Here is a 21059-nt window from a genome sequence, read left to right as displayed (position 1 = left end):
GTATGGAAGAGGGTATGGCTGAAGTGCACTTTATATGTGTTTGAATACTGTGCTGTGTGCAGATTGCTTGGAGTAGGGGCAATGTTGCGAACAGTTTGTGGTTAGGTTGGCAGTGACACAATACTGTCTGAGTGGAAGTGGGTAAGATCATAGTATGTGAATGAAAGGGTGTACGGTTGCCGGAGACAGTGCAATGCTAATAGAATATGGTAACTGTTGCATTTATAGCTCCTTTAAGGTGCGAAGGTTGGGAAGGAGTGCTGGTGCATATGTACATAGTGGTAATTGGTGACCTGCTGACATGCATTGTTGCATTACGGTGTGGGCAATGTGTGCAAGGAGCACGCCCACTGCAGCAGTGCAGGTTTGATAGTGCATCAGGCGCAGGGTGATCTTTGGAGAATGGGTGTGAAACACATTGTAGACGTGGTACATCAGCACAAGTGGCTTGCGAAGCGTGCACTGTTCATTCCATGGTTGTGTTGATAGTTGCAACATGCTACAGTATTTGGTGTGTGGCAGGAGATGGTGCAGCGAGAAGTTGTGCAGTGTGGCCACAGGGTGCAGTGTTTATGTAATGTGAGTGTGGGAGAGGGTATGGTTGAAGTGCAGTTTATATGTGCTTGGTTAGTGTGCTGTGTGCATATTTATTGAAGTGTGCCCAATGTTGTGAAGCTGTTGTGCTTAGGTTGCCAGTGACACACTACTTTGTGAATGGCAGTGGGTAGGGGTGGTGCAGGCTGTGGTATGTTTGTGGATTCTGCTAATTGTGACACATTTTCGTGATTGGATGTTTAATGGTGTGGGGTATTGGGTAGAAGTGCCTGTACGTATATTACATTTGTGCATAATGTTAGCTGCCCACATGGTCTCATGCATGCATCCATTGTGTTGTGGTGGTTGTGGGAAAGGGCTGCACTGAAGTGTGCCTGGCCAAAGGTGTGCTGGGTGCGCCACAGGATCTTTGGAGATGCTGCAATTGTGCATGCGTTAGTAGAAGTTTCTGGTGGAGGGGCTTTGGAATCCAACGGAACATGCACTCAGAGTGTTGAACGGTAAATATGGAGTGGTGTACAGAAATTATAGTGTGCAATGCAGCGGTTTTGTATGTGATTACCGCATGTTTGTTTGATAATTTGCCAGCAACGAATGATGAAGTGCTGCAAAAATGCCAGTGCAAATGAAAGAAGTATGGTGTCTGTTTTACTGGGCCATGGCCATCACTGTAGATGGGAAAGCACACCTGGCACATCCTGCCATTATGAGCATGCTGGCCATGGAAATGGAATGGTGGGAAATGGCCAATTTGGTGTTTAGGGTGTGGTTGACAAGAAGGGGTTGTACCATATCTTCCCAATACTGTGTCGTGAGGTTGGTCAAGATGGAGAGACGCATTGTGCTTATCGTCAGTGATACCTTTGTGCGTCATCTGCACAGGTGTTGTGTGCAAAGAAGCGTTGCTTGTAATTTCGGGTTGAAAAGAGTGGACACCTTCTGATGCTGTCAGGGTGACTGCAGTTTTGGCAGGATGGTTTGCCTTTGTAGATATGTGGCCTCTGTGACGAACATTGACTTTGTCGTGGTACACTACGGAAGTCTACATTTGGGTTACATGTCATGTGGACATTTAATCCGTCACCTGAAGAGATTGCTGAATGCAGTGATGTAGATTTTTCCTACTGCCATGGTTGTTTTCTCATGCATAACACCAAGAGGAGTATGAGTCCATGCCAGTGCAATTTGTCCCGAGCCATAGGTTAGAAGGTGTGTTATACAGAAGCTTGTGTGCATGTTTGCAGACTGCTGGCATGTTCTCCACCCACTATGATATCATGAGGTCACAAAATATGCAGTAGTTCCATAGACATGGCATTTATTTGAGCGCCATTGGCAATGCCGTTTTCTTTTAAACTTTGCAGGAAGCATTGACCAAAATGTGGTAAAAATGTGAGGAGAGGCAAACAGAAATGCATATAAAGAGTAAAAACAAAAAAGTTGCTCTACGATGGAAGAACCAATCCCCTACCCAGCTTGATATTGCTTCCCTCTCATCCCCCCTCCCCTCAAGATCACGAAAAGGTAGTAGATTCTGCAGTACTTACAGGATTACACGTGCCACATCCTTGATGCGATTTGTGGATGCGTGTGTGCCTATTTACGTGTAACCCAATGAGGTAGTGCTGCAGAGAAGATAGTGCAAAGGGAAAAAGGACTGCTCCAGCTTTACAGGCGGGTGGTCCGCACAGTACTTTTGGAGGCGCACATGCCACAATCTGCCCTTCGCACCATGTTGCCCAATAGACATGCCACTTTGGGGATTATCCAATCAGGTAATGTGGGTGTGGTACACAGGAAGGCGGTGAAACTGTTGTACATTATACTCTGCATACTGAGTGTGGTTGACATGGTGAAACGCATTGTGTTGACTGTAGGTGATCCCTTTGTCATAGATCTGCACAACTATGCACTGAAAAGACACGTTGACAGCAATTTTGGTTTGGAAGAAGTGGGCGCATTGTGGAACGCTGTGTATGAGTGCAATTTCGCCGATGTGCATGCACTTTGCGAAGACCTGGACACTTTTGCAACAGTAGATGTTATCGTCATCCACTACGGCGGAATGCATTTGGGTTACGTGGCTTGTTTAGATTTGTTCTGTAGACTGAGGAGATTGCTAGATGTTGTGAAGACATTTTTTCCCACTGCCAAGGTGCTTTTCTCATCCATAATACCATGAAGAGTATGGGCCATTCCTCATGGATGTTGTTCCGAGCCAGAGGCAGGAAGGTGTCTTCTCAACAGAAGCATGTATACTTTTTTGTCTGTTCATGGAATGTTCTTCTGCAACAATGACCTAATTAGTTTTGGAAATGGCATTTTGTCACCCATTGGCAATGCAGTTTTGTTTGCCCGTCTACAGGATGCAGTGAAGAGTTTACTGTACTAATGTGAGCACAAGAAAACACAAAAAGAAATACAAACCGAACAAAAGGTGTTTCTCTAGAAGCATCTAAAACAAAACTAAGAAAACAAAAAGGCTCTTTTAAGAGCTGCCCCTTACCGCAACTTCCCCCTACCCTGGTTGCAAGTTATTCCCCCACACCCGCACGAAGAAAGAAATCCACATCCGGGTGCTCTTATTGATAGTTGTGGAAGAATTTTTGTAGTAAGTGTTGCGCACGGAAACTCTTCATAACACGATAAGAAACAGCTTTCTTCAGTGACACCCTTTCCACCCGATTCAACTACAGTGCTTTGCACAGTGCCACACCTCCTGCCGTGCCACGGTTCATTGGAAATTCCATTGTTCATCATTGAAAGGAGCTTTCTTTATTTCCGTGTTTTCCTTTCCAAGTTAATTTCCATTTATTTTGGCCTTCTAACACACGCCACAGAAGGAACGGCAGGAAAGGCCCAGTACGGAAGGGGCTGCACCTGCATGGATACCATAGGGGACATGCTGAGAGACAGAATTATTGCGTGGCCCTCACCTACATAGGCGCCAGTTATTGTCATGCTCCTGGCAGGACCCTTTGCACGGACTTACATGTACATTCCCTCATGGAATATACAATGCCCTTCGCCGGGTAAGGGTCTGTAGCACAGCTTATGGTCTGCAAGGATGTTTTGGTGCTATGCTGCCCTATAGGAGTGCCCCTGCTGTTGGCCGCAGCAGATGTGGAAAATGCTGCACAAAAAATTACCCTACTGCATTGTTGGAAGGGTGGCAGACTGCCCACTGGTCCCTTGTGCTTTTTTTCCAGTTGTCGTCACATGCACCACAAACAAGGCATGCTACACTATCAGCTGTAGGAGTAGCATTCTTGGAGATACATGAATTCTGGAATACAAGAATTTTTATAACAATGCACAACACAGCTTCATTACGTGGAGAAGAAAAAAAATTAGTGCGACCCATGCATATACAGTTCTTTCCTAACCACCACTGACATTGTTTGCGTTTTGCACATTCTGTTCTTTGCTTACTTGCATTTACATGCACTAGTGTGTGCGTGACCAAGCCACACCACCTTTGCCATTTTGCAGACTCACTACAAATTGTCCCACCTGCAGTTACATGTTTTCTTCAACTGTACGACCCACAGACGACCGCTTGACATTTTCTGTCACAGTGTTCAGTGCAGAGTTGGTGTGTCTGTTTCACAGGTCATGGAAAGGAAAGCAGCACCTCAAGCAAATGAATGCCACATTTAACATGCCCCATTACACTGCAGGTTGCTGTTCCTTGTTTACCAGTGGGCCTAATATAGGCAGGCGTGCTGCAGCCACACCTTTTTACGTTTGCAGAGCCACCCACGTAGTCAGCAGAAGATCTTGAAATGGGGTTGCATACCATATGAATCTGTAGGGCTGTCAACAGGGACGGTGTTACGAGCACACAGAGAATGCCCTCTGCATGGGTATAGCTGTTAAATGAAAACACATGCGCTCCCACAACAATTTAAATGTGCATTAGAAGATGCGGACATGCTCCCACTAATGGAGTGGTATGGATACTTGCAGTGTGATTGCATATACGCTGGCACATACATAGGCCAGGTGCAGTGTCCCTAGGAAAAATCCATATTCCTCATCTGCAGTCATCTCGGCCAGTACTGTGCGGCACAGATGCAGAATGCAATGCTAACAGAAAAAGAGAAACCACTCAAACACTCACCAACACTTACCATGTACATCTGTAACTGCTAAGATGCACCAACACTGTTAGGAAAAGGAAGGGGCAGCACAAATAGATACATACACTAGAGATTTTGGCATTTCCACATGTTCATCATGACGGCAGCCAGGGAATGAGTGACAAACCATTGTTAACGGGACGTTATGGTTCAGTTGCAGTGCCAAACAGCTATCATCTTCACAGAAAACACTATGCTACAGCTACATTATGGTTACTGTGCCCTACTAAAAAGTTATGAAATTCTCTAACGAAAAACATTGTTAAGGGGACATTATGGTTAAGTTGCGCTACTAAAATCATTTCCCCTTTCTTGAAACAACTAGCCTAAAGCAACATTATGTTTAAAGTGCCTTACTAAAAACCTATGAAATTCACAAACAAAAAATGTTGTTAAAGTGACGTTATGGTTAAGTTGCACTAGCAACAACCTCTGAAATTCAATGGAACAACATGGTTACAGGGACCTTATGGTTACAGGTAAAAAAAGCCCCGAAATTTGCCAGTTATGGTAAACTAAGCAACCATAACTCGCGCCACCAGTCTGGCTAAGACCCATGACATCAAAGATGCCATCACAAATCTCATTGATGACATCACTGATATGTTATATAAAGCACAGTGATAAAGGCACGCCCCTAAATGCTCACACCAGAAAAAATACAGCCTGCTACGAAAATGCACAAGAAACTCTTGCAAGGATAACAATGTATTTCTACAAAAATAGGTGCGTCATCAAAGAACTCTGCTGCTATGGATCGCTCTTGCAAAAAGAGTTCAAGCAGAAGCTTAAAAGGGGACACAGCATCATAGATTACATCATTGGTTGGCCTACTCCATAGAGGATGCTGGTCATTGGTCCCAGCCCAGTCTGTCCATTTTCCATCACGTGGGGTCTGCTGGGCTCATCGTCTCCAGGGAACCAAGTCCAAAGAAACAATTAGTTACATTTGCAAACAATGCTACTCTATCATTATACAATGCACCTGGCATGCTCAAAGACTGGCACATGGCTATTCTCGAGGTCACACTGGCCCACACATCCTTCACTCTTCCGATTGTGTCTCTCTGCTTCCAAGACTTCCACCCTCGTTTTTCAACTATGATGTATCTCTCCCTTTACCTTGCATTACAAATAATGTCATTATGAAATAAAGGTGGGACAACCATGCAATTAGATATCTTATGGTGGATTGTGTTATGGTTGGTGGTCTGAGTTCAACTGGTGTTTCAGAATTCAGGGATCTTGAGACTAGGGCAGTTGCAGGGGCTATAATTCGTGGTTTGCTGGGTGGGGGTCAGGCCTGCTTTGGCCTGGGTGTGATAACACATACACTAAGACACCCAGTGCTGCCTCATTGCTTTTAAGGGCATATTCTTTCTACAACACAAATATTGACAACAATTTTAGAGCAAAGAAGAGTTTCTGTGAAAGTTAGCAGCGTGAGCCTCTCTCTTCAGCATTTGGGCCTATTCAGATTTCCCCTTCAGGCTTGCGCCCTGGGTCTAACACACTAAATACTGTATGGCTACTTAATATCTGCAAAATAGCTTCTGTTTATATACACGCACTATGTCCAAACATCTAAATTGTGTACAATATTATGATTGTGTGGGGACCTTTAGAACGCCCCTCCTCATCTATTATAGTTCTTCCAATGGGGCTCACCTCACCCTAAAGGGCAGAGCGGGGTGGGATGGGTTCGATCACCCAGAGCTATCATGGCACTAATGAATGGATAAGTCGTAGGGATGAGGGAATCATTGCCCTTAGTCATATTGAAAAGGAATGCTTTAAGCTGCTTGCAGAAGGTCAATAGTTCAGACTCTCTACAAAGAGGCAATGGTAAGGTGTTCCAAATGTTTGCTGCCTGAACTGCAAAATAACACCTTCCTGCATTTCCTCTGATATGTAGATATGATGAGCTTGCTGTCCTGATTGGATCTCAAAGATCAGGTGGATGTTTGTAAACTCAGTTTGTTAGACAAGGGTTTTGAAGTAGGACATTGGGAGCTTTTAAAATCAAACACATGAATACACACTTGAATATAATGTCTTTTTTTACTGGGAGCCAATGTAGGAAACAAAGTGCCGGGGTACTATGTCCATCCTTTTTCTGTTGCAATAATGTTCTAGCTGCAGCATTCTGAATGAGACATTTATGAAGTTCCAGATAAATACTATTATTGAAATCGATAGGTGCATCATTAAACCCTGATGTGAGAAAGATAGATAAGACAGGAGGGTTTTTAAGTCCCGTGTCAGAAAGAAAGCATATTTTTTTTAATGATGAGTGATGCAATTTGACTAATAATTTTCAACATGTTACCTAAGAAAATACTTTGGATTTGTACCTTTATTTTTTGGCATTGGGCATCGCTAAAATATGTTTGGCCAACACAGAGGAGCCCAGGAGTAGTATTTCTCATTCACGGTTTTGTCAGGATTGATGTTTGAAGGCTTCAGGTCCATCCAACATTTAATGGAGAGCAGACAATCTCTGTTCTTACCAGCCAAGATGCCATCACCCTCCATAAAGTCAACCAAAATCAGAATACTGTCTGCATAATTGAAAAATATATCTCTGAATTGATGTAAGATCTTCACTAAAGAGTGGAAATACAGATTGAACAGTATGGACAATAGGGGCAATTCCGGTGGGACTCTACATTTCAAAGGAAGAGGCTGAGTAGAAAAGGGCCCTAAATGGATTTTTTGCATCAATCTGTCAGAAAGGAGTGAATCCATTTAAGAGCTATACCCTGAACGCGTAAACATATCCAGCCTCTGAAATAGAATTTGATGGTCAACCATATCGAACGCTGCACACAGATCTGACAGTATCAGCGCACTGGTATCATTTATGTCTACTTTCCCACTGAAATTATTTAAAACTGAGTTATTAATTAATTCAGTGCTAAGAAATGTTCTCAGCGCAATTGAGCATTGTACAGTAATTCTGAATTCTCAACAAGGGTTTGAATATGGATCAGACACTGCTGATCAATTTCCTAAGCTCCTGAAATGATTCAATCATGTTGTCTGTCCAGACAATGGACCCTTTTGCTTTCTATGCTTCCTTTAGTCCTTGCAGCAGGGGTTTGGTGTATGTTGAATAATCAAATATCCCTACTCGACAATAGTTACATAAACCTATGAACTGCTGCATTTGCATTACTTTGGTAGGCTGGGGTGTGATCTGCACTGCTGTGACTCTTCCTGGGGGTATCTTTCTTCCTGCTGATAACATTACCTGCCCTGGGTACACCACCTCTTGCTCACAATAACGCAGTTTACTCTTTTATGACCTTGTAACCCTTATCTGCCAATAAAGTCGAGTTTCACTGAGTCATTCCTACATAGCTCTTCTGTTGTGCTACACCCCATGAGGTGATCCACATATTGGATCACTGCACTCTGCATTTGTAAGTTCCTTAGATCCATTAGCAACACCCTGTTACAAAGGCTGAGGCACTCACAATACACAGTAAAAATTCATTTATGAGATCTATTGCAGTAAAATAGCGAGCTTCTGAGGGGATATCACACAGGATGGTGGCAGGATTAGGAACCACTGGGATTTCTGCTTCTACAGTATTGTTAAACAGGTGTAAGTAATGCACCCTCAATTAAGTAGACGCTTTTTCTAGTTTCACAGGATTGAAGTCATGTTACATGGGGATTCTGATGGCTGCATTAAGCCCTGATGACATAAGGCCTCTAAGGTAGGGTGAATGCCTTCCTCTGCTTCCTTTGACATGGGGTATTGTTTTACTCAGGGAAATACTGCTCCTGATGTTAATTTAATCTGAACTGCGTCTGGCTTTTTTACAGGCCTACATTGTGTGGGCAACTGGTCAACAACTGAATGGGTACTCTGTCGAAATCTTCCTGTAAGTGTGATAATACTGTGTTGGCAAGGAGCAGGGTGTGTGGTACTTCTCAGTCTTCCACTACTACCTGATAGGGTAGGGAGAGTTAAAATATTACTTCCCCCCATATTCTCACATATCCTTCAATTGCTGTGTTGGATGTAATGTATAACATGTGCGCCATTCAATATCCACCCTGTCCAAACCGGACATGATTACCATGTATGTCTTGGTGATGACTGCTTGCAAGTATATCTTGACCAGGGTGCCTGGTGAATATTCCTGCTGGACAGCTGGTCAAAATCATAACTCTGCAAGTATACACACAATGTTATACTTAATCCCCGGCGCCCACCCTAACACAACTGTTACCCCATAGAGGAGCAAATCGAGATGGAGTGATATGCCTCTGTGGCCCCTGAGTGCATGCATTACTGTGACAGCTTGAACATGGATTTGTGTCCAGGATAGAACACACTATAGCCTCTTCTGAGAATGACATGGCCATGCATCACGTTGCTCTCAGTCTGTACATTTCCAAAATCTGCCTGCATTACCCTATAAAATATACTCAGGGACTCAGCGTACTGTACCAGGGGAACTCCACCAAAAAGTACCTCCAGGGAACAAAAGTATTCCAAAAGAAACAGAGTGTACAGCAAGCAAGAAGTAATGTGCATTTATTGGACCAAAACAGGTGGGTAGCATGGTTCTGACAGCACTATGGAACTAAACCGAATAAAGTGAGCTGTCAACGTCATCCACTGTGGCTGAACATTTTATACATAATTATCCAAATTACCATACAGCATTTTAGTTACATTTTTAATACAGGTTATAGTAGCTGATTGGTGGGATAATGTCAGTCCCCTATATCCAAAAATAAAAATCAACAAGACCAAACACCGTGCTGCACCTTGTGCTTTCATGTGAGGGTGTACTCATGTTTTTGTCAATCCTCCAACTCCCTCGATGTTAGACCTCACCCACATGCCTGAAACACCCAGAATAGGCTGCTACATCCTGGGGATCAGGAAGACCTTTTGGGGAACTCAGTGATTGCAATAACTCCTCATTTGTGCACACCAAGACTGGTCTCTTCAGGCTGGATGCACCTCCCTGGGAGTGCGGCAGAGAGCCCCCAGCCCCTTATGTCCTGGAATCATGCTGGCGCCTACAAATGTTGATCTAGGAGAATTCCCAGCACAGGTCTGAAAGCAAGAAAATGAAGTGCACCACTTGCAGGATAAAACACAACATTTATTTGTACATCACAGTTGGGAAGATGAACTGAACATAGCCAACTTCAAAACGCCCACTGCGAGCTCAAAATGTTAGTGTTAAAATCAAAACATTAGCATGTTATAGAAGAAATGTAACAAAAGCTTCATCCTAACATTGTCATTGGTTGTGCATCGCCAGTACCCTATACAACCCTACACATTGTTCAAAAACTATTGACAGTTATCATCTCGTTACAAAACGAAACACCACCCACCTAACCTGATCACACACCCCTGGTCAGTTTGAGATAGGGGTTCATTCTAATTGGACTTTTGCTACCTCAGAAAATTGGGGCCACAAAGTCCCACCGAGATGGATCAATGAGCAAGAAACCAAGATGGCACACACCTCTCTATTCATTCCCAGTTCCCAATGTACGCATCTTCTCACTATGTAACTTCCCATCTCAATACATGCTGGCATTCCTGGTACACCATCTTCAAGTATCCTGCCTGCAATGAAGGGCTTTCTAGAAAATAAATGTGCTAGGTCCACTACTGAACAGCGATCCTGGACCATCATTTCTACAAATGTTTCTATTTCATTCAGATAATTTCACAATATGACTGCCTTATATTTATACATATATAATATGGCTGCCTGCGAACGGATCCAACCCATCACATTATGTATTCTTTCTCTATCTGGTGAGGCAGCATTTGCTGTCTTGGACTGAGCATTCAGCCTCAGAAACGCTTCCTTGCAATAAGAAACTATCTGGTAACCCCTCACCACCTGCCCTTGAGTGCTCAGCCTGTTTTCAGGACAGTAAAACATTCAATCAAATGCTCCCAACTAACAACTGTGCCTAATGCACTGTAGTGCCCCACCTCACTCTTCCTTGGAACAGTTCCTAACTACACACCTCACTCTTCTTTGTCACAGTAACCAACTACACAACTTTAGTCTTCCTCATTACAGCCTCCCAATAAACCCATCTCACTCCTCCTTGTTACAGTACACTATACCAAAGCAGTTTTTTATCGAGTAGAAACAAGAAAGAAGAAATACTTGATGAACCTGTTGTTGTGTAGGTCAGGAATAGATATTGATCACAAATGATATGGTATCATGTATTACAGCATATCAAAACCATTGAAATTCAGTGAAAATGTTTTAAATTTAGTTAAGTGAGAGTTAAGGTGAATAAGATCAGCGTAACAAAACCCTTGAAATACAGTAAAAAACCTTAGCTGAGACAGTGTTAATGTGAAACAATCTGATACATCAAACCCCTTAAAATTCAGTGAAAACATGTTGATTGGTGTGACATTAAGGTCCTAGTTTAAACCCCTGAAATACGGCAGGTTCTGAAGCGCACCTCATTGTGCGGCACCTAAGCACACTAATGATATCACACATGGCATCACTTGTGACATCATGAGTGACATCACCAGTACAGCAGATCATGCGTGCAAGAAAATGAAATGCAACATTTAAAAAGTATTTTTCAGCATATAAGAGTGTATTTAGCTTTCCCTAGGTTTCCCCAGCTTTCCTCGTCACTGTTGCATTTCAGAATGCAATGAGTTACTTAGATTAGGTTAATTCTTTGGGTCCTTTGCAGCTTACCTTCCACAAGTCTCTCTCTTTGAAGCATTGCTGTTTGCATTGTAACCAGGTTGCCTTGATCTGATCTTCCCTTTCTGCACCTCATTCCTCTAATTTCCAATATAGGAAACACTCCTGCAACCCCTGTTCCCTCCCATACCCCTCTCCCCTCAGGCCCAGTGGTCTGTTCTGCCAGCCACCCCTGCCCCCCTCTCCCATTCCCTGACACACACACAGGAATGATATACACACACACATACAAGTGCCAACCCCTCCCCAAAACCCCTCCTTACTTCACATTCACCCACCCAGCAGATTTCCCTCTTCCTCATAGCGCAGTGTACAGTGCACAGTCCCCCGACAGGCTGCCGTTCGATAAAAGTGGCCTGTCAGGGAACTTTTTTCAAACAACTTGGACGGAACAGTAACGTGATGCATGATTGGAAACAACAGTCATGCAGATCTTTTTTTTCAATAAAGTAGAACTGTTTCTGCAGTACCACAGTTTTGGTAATGTCAATAAGGCATTGAAGATATGAGCATGTAATAATTCAAAATGGGAATATGGGGAATCAGAGCTAAGAATAAAGGGCCTCATTACGACCCAGGCGGCCACGGAATGAACGGGGACGGTCAGGGACCGGCCCGTTCTTTCCGGGCTGCCCTATTACGAGGTCTGCAGCGGGACCCGCTAAGGAACGCCTGGTCAGACCAGGCATCCTTAGCGGGACCCGCTAGCAGACCAGGATTCTAACAACAGGCCCGTCATTAACGGGGCCGTTGTTAGCATCCTCCCCATTCTCATTGAACCCTATGGGGGCTCAAATGGGAATGGGGATGTACCGGTCCGGATCCCGCCAAAGGGATTCACCGAGCCTTCTAATGTCAGAATGGCCCGGTAAGTCCCCTTTTGCGGGACCCGGACCTGGTACCCATTATGAGGGTAGTCATGTTGCTAAAAGCGGCATGGCTACCTCCATACTCATAATGAGGCCCAAAGAGTGTTATTGTATTTAAATTTTGACATTTATATAGTGCACCGAACCCTGATGCATCTAGGTGCCACAAACTTAAGAAGGTGGTTACAACCTTTACAAGGTGAAGTAATGACCAGGTACATGAAATGGAAAAGCCTGACCTCATGGTGCAAGGCGGCTACATCAGAGCAGGTTATTGGAGCATACAACACATGGGGCAGTCCCAGCCCTAAAGCATCATGGTTCATCACCATCTATACCAACAAGCCTAACCCACAAAATAGTGGGACAAAAAGATCTGAATATTCTCGGTGTCCACTTGCCGCCAAGTGCTGTCGCAAGGCACCGGACATCTGCTCCAGATCATAACTGCACAGTTCTTCCACCTCGGGCCACAGCACATGAAGGTGAGGAGTGTCCATAAGGGATCCAATGCCCATTGTCTGAGTTTGGCACAAGTGCCACCATCAGGAAACCACCCACAGTTCAAGTGGTGTACTCCTCCCTGGCTAGGACTACCCCGAACTCCGTCTGTGACAGAAATCGAAAAATCAATAAAAAATAAAGCAAGATAATCTGAACACTTTCATTTCTTCACCACTTACATATCAAAATCAGCTGAAAACAAATTAACCCATCCTACATACTTTACATGCTAAAACTGGTACAGCAAAATTAATACAAAATAAAGCTACAAAGTCTGAGCACTTTTATCTTCTTCACCACTTACACCTCGAAATCCTCTGAAAACGAAATAAACCATCTTACATACTTCCCACATGCTAAACTGGTCCAGAAGATCAAATCAAGCAATATTACACAACTTGCACCTTGCAATCTGATGAAAACCTAATAAACAATTGTACACATTTTTCACATTGTTACATGTTGCACCGTGGCTATAAAACCTGCCAAATATACCTAATTCTAACATGAACTCCGTATGAAGCAATTCACAAATACAGGGTGTCATCCAAAATCCTCCACCAAAGACTTTCTTCGTTTGTCCGCCATGCGGGGTCCTGCCTGCTCTGAGCAGGCTGATAGGGTTGTGGGAGGGTGGGTAAATCCGGTGGGTGGGGACTGGCAATAGGCTGTGATCCAGTCCCCCTCACCTTATAAGCATTCCCCAGGGCGGGCCGGAAGTGCACGCCCTGGGGACGGCAAGCCCCTGCCTCCTGGAGAGGTGGTGGGGGTCATGCCATGAGGGGAGGAAAGGGAGAGAGAGAGGGGGGCAGCCAGAGGGCCGTTCCACTATGTGGGATGTCCCTTGAGCACCCCTTGCAGTGGCTGTGACCTCCCTTTAGCGGTGTCAGCCCCCATTGGCGCCCACCCCACCCTCTTTGTTGTGAGATGACATACTCTGAGAACCTAAATCTGAGTTGCTAATAATTAATAGCCAGACAACAGTTTACATCTTTGGAAATACAGGCCTCTCACTCTTAGGCCCGCCAAGCCGCCTGCTTGAATTGAAAACCCTGATCCGACTGACCCTGCCAACATCAATTGATCTTGCAGCATATCGACTACATATCCTACTTCAGAACGAAGAAACAGCCTCTGTCGCCCAGCAGCTCTGTTCCTGCTGCCCACCTAAAGCCTGCTACGGCTGCGCTGTAACCACCATGCTGCTGGTAAGGTGCGCAATTAGGAGTCATGAGACAATTCCCGAAATGGCCGCCAATGTTGTTGTTTCGGTCGTTGCCCAGCAATGAGCCAAGTAGCATCACTCCTGATTGGCCCTGCTTGCCGTTATCACTCCAGCGTCACTGCCGGTAGGCGAGAGCCGGCCCGCATTCCTAAGGCCCACATTATAAGGCTTTTTGCCTCTCTCTGGCCACTTTGCCAGTGACCTTAGATGGGGAGGGCAGGAGCCCTCTCACTCCCAGGCCCGCCAAGCCTCCTGCCGGAATTGAAAACCCCGATCCGATTGACCTTGCCATCATCAATTGATCCTGCTGCATATCGACTACATATCCCATTTCAGAACGAAGAAACAGCCTCTGCTGCCCAGCAGCTCTGCTCCTGCTGTCCATCTAAAGCCCGCTACAGCTGTGCTGTAACCACCATGCTAATGGTACGGTACCATCATTAGGAGCCATGAGACAATTCCCAAAATGGCCACCAATGTTGTTGTTTCAGTCGTTGCCTAGCAACGAGCCGAGTAGCGTCGCTCCTGATTGGCCCTGCTTGCCGTTATCACTCCAGCGTCACTGCCGGTAGGGGAGTGCCGGTCCGCCTTAGTAAGGCCTGCATTATAAGGCGTTTTGCCTTTCTCTGGCCTGTCTACGGCCGCAGCGGACCCACGAGGAGATTCTGGCACCCATACCGCCTCAGCTTGGGTAAACAATATTTGCACCATAACCCCGGAGCTTGTCTATGCTGTATATATCTGGATCCTCCTACTGACTATTCAGAAATCCACATACGCTCCTGCCCTATGGCAGTAGCCAGTAACCCCAGTGACTACCACTCAACCCTACCCACAGGCCAAGCCAGACCCTAACGACAGCCTGTGAGCTGACAAACAAATGCAATGCAATTACCCTCTGCAAACTTTATAGTCAACGAGCCACGCTATGTAATAATATTCCACTTATCCACCTGTCCAACATCAAAGTTGCTTTTGTTGACGTAGCTTGTATCTCGAGCTCAAGTTGCGGCCCGTTTCTTTCACCAAGGCAGCACAGCTACCATGCCTGAAACCTTGTATTTCACCACTGTGTGTGCCCACTGATCCCTCAGTTGTTCAATGCCCAATGTGCCTGGCATCATCCCTCTGCGCCCATCCTGATTTGCCATGATGTAGCCCACTGTGCCCATTCTGTACTTAGCCCATTGCAGTCCACTATGCCTATTTCGAATTTAGCCTATTGCAACCAACTGTGCCTATTTTGAATGTAGCTTATTGCAGCCCACTGTGCCTATTTTGAATTTAGCCTATTGCAGCCCACTATGCCTATTTTGAATTTAGCCTATTGCAACCCACTGTGATTTTAGCCTATTGCAGCCCACTGTGCCTATTTTGAATTTAGCCTAATGCAACCCATTGTGATTTTAGCCTATTGCAGCCCACAGTGCCTATTTTGAATTTAGCCCATTGCAGCCCACTATGACTATTTTAAATGTAGCCTATTGCAACCCACTGTGCCTATTTTGAATTTAGCCCATTGCAGCCCACTATGACTATTTTAAATGTAGCCTATTGCAACCCACTGTGCCTATTTTGAATTTAGCCTATTGCAGCCCACTGTGCCTAGTTTGAATTTAGCCTATTGCAGCCCACTGTGCCTATTTTGAATTTAGCCTATTTCAACCCACTGTGATTTTAGCCTATTGCAGCCCACTGAGCCTATTTTGAATTTTGCCTATTTCAACCCACTGTGATTTTAGCCTATTGCAGCCGACAGTGCCTATTTGGAATTTAGCCTATTGCAACCCACTGAGCCTATTTTGAATTTAGCCTTTTGCAGCCCACTATGCCTATTTTGAATTTAGCCTATTGCAGCCCACTGTGCCTATTTTGAATTCAGCCTATTGCAACCCACTGTGCCTATTTTGGATGTAGCCTACTGCAGCCCACTGCAAAGACTCTGGACTGATCGGAAAGCATATTACTTATACTACTATGTACGATTTCCTAAACTAGCGTGAGCCATTTATTTATGAACCTGAACCCACCTGTACAAGCCTATAGCATCTTGTACTCACCTGAGCCTACTAGACCTAGTTTACACGATTTAGGTATGAACCTGAGTTTACTCGAACTAGCCTATTGTATTTTATACTCACCCAAGCATACCTGAATTAGCCTACTACATCCTATACTCACTTGAGTGTACCGAGCTTATGCCATTTAGATTTGAACCTGAGCTTATCTGATCTAGCCTATTGCATCTTGTACTAACATGCCTCCAGTGACCCTTGTACGCCTTCATACCTCAAATTATAAACCTAGTTTAGTGTATTCATATGCCACCACTTAGAAGGTGCATCAACTTATAATAAGCCACCTCCTACGCAATATCACATCATGAGCATCATATCCCGTAGCCTCTTAACCTACATATGTCCACTGCTTATTATCCACCTGACATCTTGCAGTAGCCACTGCACAACTATCAAGCGAGCTCCACACAATTCAACCAATGTATTTTTAGTCACCTCCACCATTATGGATGGCCCTGATCCGAGTCCCTCAAGTGGGCCGCAAAGTAATCCATGTAGTCTACCCTACAGAAATTCTGGACTCCGAGCGAGACTCACACGACTCCACGAGCCCCTCACCAGAACCCTACCTCCCGCCAACAAAAGATCCAATAACCAGAAGGTAAAAATCGCTCACCTTAATATCCTGAGACCTCTAACTACTCCCACTAAAATAAAACCTACCCAATCCACTGTAGTGGCCCCCCTCTTAAAGGGAGATTAATACATGCCAGATCCCTGACTGCAAACGCCACGGACATCTGCGACTTGCTATCAGCCGATAACCTGGACTTTCTTGCTATCACAGAGTCTTGGCTGCACGACGAAGCAGGACCCCTACTTTCTTTATCAATCCCAGATGGTTATCCCATACTGAGACAGGACAGAACTAATATGCGAAGCGGCGGCATTGCTATCATTGCTAAGACTAGCCTAAGTATGAGACCATGCCCACCCTAGTTTCTGAATCATGTGAAGCGCTCACTATCAAACTTCCTTTAGTTAACTCCCAGACATTGACTATTCATCTCATCTACAGACCACCTAGAACCATAGGGACATTCACGGAGGATATCTACAACCTACTCTCCAATAACCTCAACATTTTTTCACAAATACTTGTCCTAGGGGACTTCAATTTGGGATACAATGACCCCCTAGATAAAAATGCCACCACTATTGCCAACATTGTTTCTGAACTGGGCATAACTCAAAATTCTCGAACCCACTCATACCAATGGGAGAATCCTTGATTGGCTAGCAGATTACAACTGCACCACCAACATCAAATCCATCGACCCACAACCCTGGACAGACCACCTCCTCTTGTCCTTTGAACTCTCCCCTCTAGACCACTCTCTCCATTACCAACCATGGCCACGCCATGTCCAACAAGGAATAAAAAGATTATCACTAAGGATAAAATGATTTCCGTGATCTTACCCACTCTTAACCAATTAGCGGATCACTTAGACCCTGAAATGCTCGTTGACGAGTACAACAAAATCATGATAACTACTCTCGACAACATTGCCCCTCTAAAACTCAGAAAGAGTAAACCCAAATCTCATTTAAATAAATTGTTCACCCCCGAACTAAAGGATTTACAACAACTTAAGAGGGGTTGCGAAACTGCATGGAGGCTAATCCCCTCAGAAGACCACAAAAACAAACTAATGGAAATCTCCTCCCACTACAAAAAGGAAATCCACCTGGCTAAGCGAAACTCATGTAACAAGCGTATATCTAATGCTAATTTGAGTATGAGGGAACGGTTCCCCATCCTCAAGGAATTAGAGTCACCAATCCCCATTCCGGATACATGCTCCAAAGACAAAACATGGTGTTCAGATATACAACAAGCACTATCAAACAAAGTAACCATGCTTCAAAAGGACATAGCTAAGAAAAAAGCCTCTCTCAATCAACCATCCCAGACTAATAATCTGAATACCGACCCCCCTTCAAAGGATCAGGAATCAGCTGTGTGATTCATGTTCTCAAAAACCTCTATCCTTGAGGTAGAGAATGTCATCCTCTCTATCAAGCCATCCAACTGCCTGGGCAACCTCTGCCCTGCCCAGCTTATAAAAGACGCTGCCAGAGACCTATCCCCATTTGTATCAAAATGTATCAACCCCTCATTCGCATCGGGGACTGTGCCCACCAATTTGAAACAATATTGGGTACTACCTCTGCTTAAAAAGCAAACGCTAGAGCCACTTATACCTACAAACTACCGTCCCATCACAACAGTCCCTTTTTTGCTTGAAATCCTGGACAAGATTGCTTACAACCAAATTCAAAAATTCTTGGAACAACACAAGCTCTTAGGCGCATGTCAATCAGGATTCCGACCCCAACATGCTACTGAGACTGCCCTCATCAATTTGAAGGCACAAATAGATAAACTACAAGATAAAGGTAAAACGGCTCTTCTCCTGTTGCTGGACCGTTCAGCTGCATTTGACCTTGTCGACCACAAGGTCCTTTGCAGCCACCTGGACTCTGCTGAATATTTTTCCAAAGAGGGTATAACCTGGATTAAGTCTTTCCGCAGCGACAGGACTATGAGGGTGTTCTCCCCTTCGGCAGCGGCTGACCCAGTCCCCAACCAGTGCGGAGTTCCTCAGGGCTGATGCGTGTCCCCAACCCTATATAACATATTTACTAAGCCCCTTTCTGATGATCTGTTCCTTCTTGGTATCACCTACACTAATTATGCAGATGATACCCAGCTTCTCCTCCCACTTTCCAGGGTCTACCAAAATGGATTTGGCCTTGGCAAATAGGGTGTATCTCATCATCCAGACATGGATGGCAACACGTCTATGCCTGAATGGTGATAAAACAGAGCTTATCTTCCTGGGGACTTACTCTAATCTAAAAAAAATTGGGGCAAGACTACACCACATTTGAGATTGATGGTAATATCATCAAGGTGTCCAAGGAGGTTAAGACACTTGGCTTTTATCTGGATTCCACCCTCTCCTTCGATAAACAGGTGAAACCCATGGCATCAGCTACAGCTTACACATGTAAGCTCATTAGAGCAGGTAAACACTTTCTCTCAGATGACAACTGCATTATCTTAGCTAGAGCCCTGATTCTGTCTAGGCTCGACTATTGCAATGCCCTATACATTGGTGCTAACAAATCTATCATCCACAGAATTCAAATACTACAAAATGATGCCTTGAGAGCAGCTCTTGGCATGTCCAAAAGATTGCATATATCTAAGATTAGGTGCCAAAACAACTGGCTCTCTACCCAAAATAAAATCCATTTAAAAGTTGCATCCCTTGTTCATAAAGCTTTTAACAATGCCACACCTAGCTATCTCACGGACAAATTCCTAAAGAGAAGCTCCACCCAACCGGCAAGATCCTCCAATGCCAATAGCCTTATCATACTGAGATTCAGGCTGGCCAAGGCTGGGGGAGGTAGCTTCCGGGTCCGAGTGGCCCAATTATGGAATTCACTGCCACACCCTATAAGTGAGGAGCAGCCTTTTCTGAAATTCAGATCCAACTATATCAATCTGCTGAAGTCTGCTGATAACTAGTTTCTCACTAGCTCTTACAAAACTCCTGATACTGCCTAGTGTATATATATATATATATATATTCAGTGAAAAAACATTGTTAAAGGGACGTTATGGTTAAGTTGTGCTACTAAAAACTTATGAAATTCAGTGAAGAAAACTTTGTTAAAGGGACATTATGGTTCAAAGTAAAACCGAAAAACCCCTGAAATTCGGCAGTTATGGTATGATAAGCAACCATAACTCGCGCCACCGTGCACTGCTAACACTAACACCCATGACATCAAAGATGACATTATCAGTGCGACCATTTACTGCTTTTATCATAAACCAACAGCCTATCTACCGCAAAGGAACAGCGCATGGCTCAAAATAAACTTTTGCTGATCGACAGCAGAGACAATTGCAAATCGCTGAATATTCACTAAACATTTCATGTGAAATAATTGTAGTTTACCAAATGTACAATCCTGCTGTTTACTTTTAAACCACAGTTTCATATTCCGAATTTTGGCGCTGTGTTCTAAGCTGATCTAACACCCTCTGTACCGCAAAGGAACATCGCGTGGCTCAACATGAACTTTTGCGGATCGACAACAAAGTCAAATGCAAATCGCTGAATATTCTCTAAACATTTGATGTCAAATAAATGTACTTTACAAAATTTACAATCTTGCTGTTTGCTTTTAAATCACAGTTTCATATTCCGAATTGTGGTGCGCTGTGTTGTGACATAATGTGTGTTGTCTTCCGGGTTCTGGGTAAAGTCGCGTAGGACTGGAGACGACTGGGCGCGTTTGATGACGCACCCTGTAATGTCACAGAGAGAGACGGGGAATATGAATGCTTTCATAATGTCAGGCTGAGGGGCGGGAGATATGATTTAGTGTCGCAAAAGCAAGTCAGCCAGGTCAATAGCGCCAGTCATAGGATTATCACATAATGTCGGCGCACACCAGCCTGATTTATCGTTTCTTTAGTGGACAAAAAGTCAGGTGAGGCCCATAGGAAATTGCACTATCAGCAGACAAAAGGAGGGTTCGTAGAACACTTTCAACCTGACAACGAACAATACAAACAACGTTCTCAGAACACCCCCATTTTGTGTAATTGCAACCATTTCGGGACACCGCGAGTGTTCTTAGAACACATTCAACTTGACGGATTACAATACGGACATCGTCCTGAGGACACCCCCAGTTTGTGTATTTACAAACATTTAAATACACCACGAGTGTTTTTAGCTCAATTTTACCTTCCTTGCGAACAAAAAGGACACATACTCCGTCCTCTGAACACCCCACCATTTAGTTTATTTACAAAATGTCAGAACAGCTGTGTTCTCCGCGGACAAATCGAACACAACAAAAGCGTATAGCACATAAAAAAAAAAAACATTGAACCTATCTCATACTCACCCACCCTC

The sequence above is a fragment of the Ambystoma mexicanum genome, chromosome 2p, assembly GCF_040938575.1.
Source record: "Ambystoma mexicanum isolate Mex_15411 chromosome 2p, UKY_AmexF1_1, whole genome shotgun sequence".
Lineage (NCBI taxonomy): Eukaryota > Metazoa > Chordata > Amphibia > Caudata > Ambystomatidae > Ambystoma > Ambystoma mexicanum.
Note: the sequence above shows the minus strand (reverse complement) of the source record.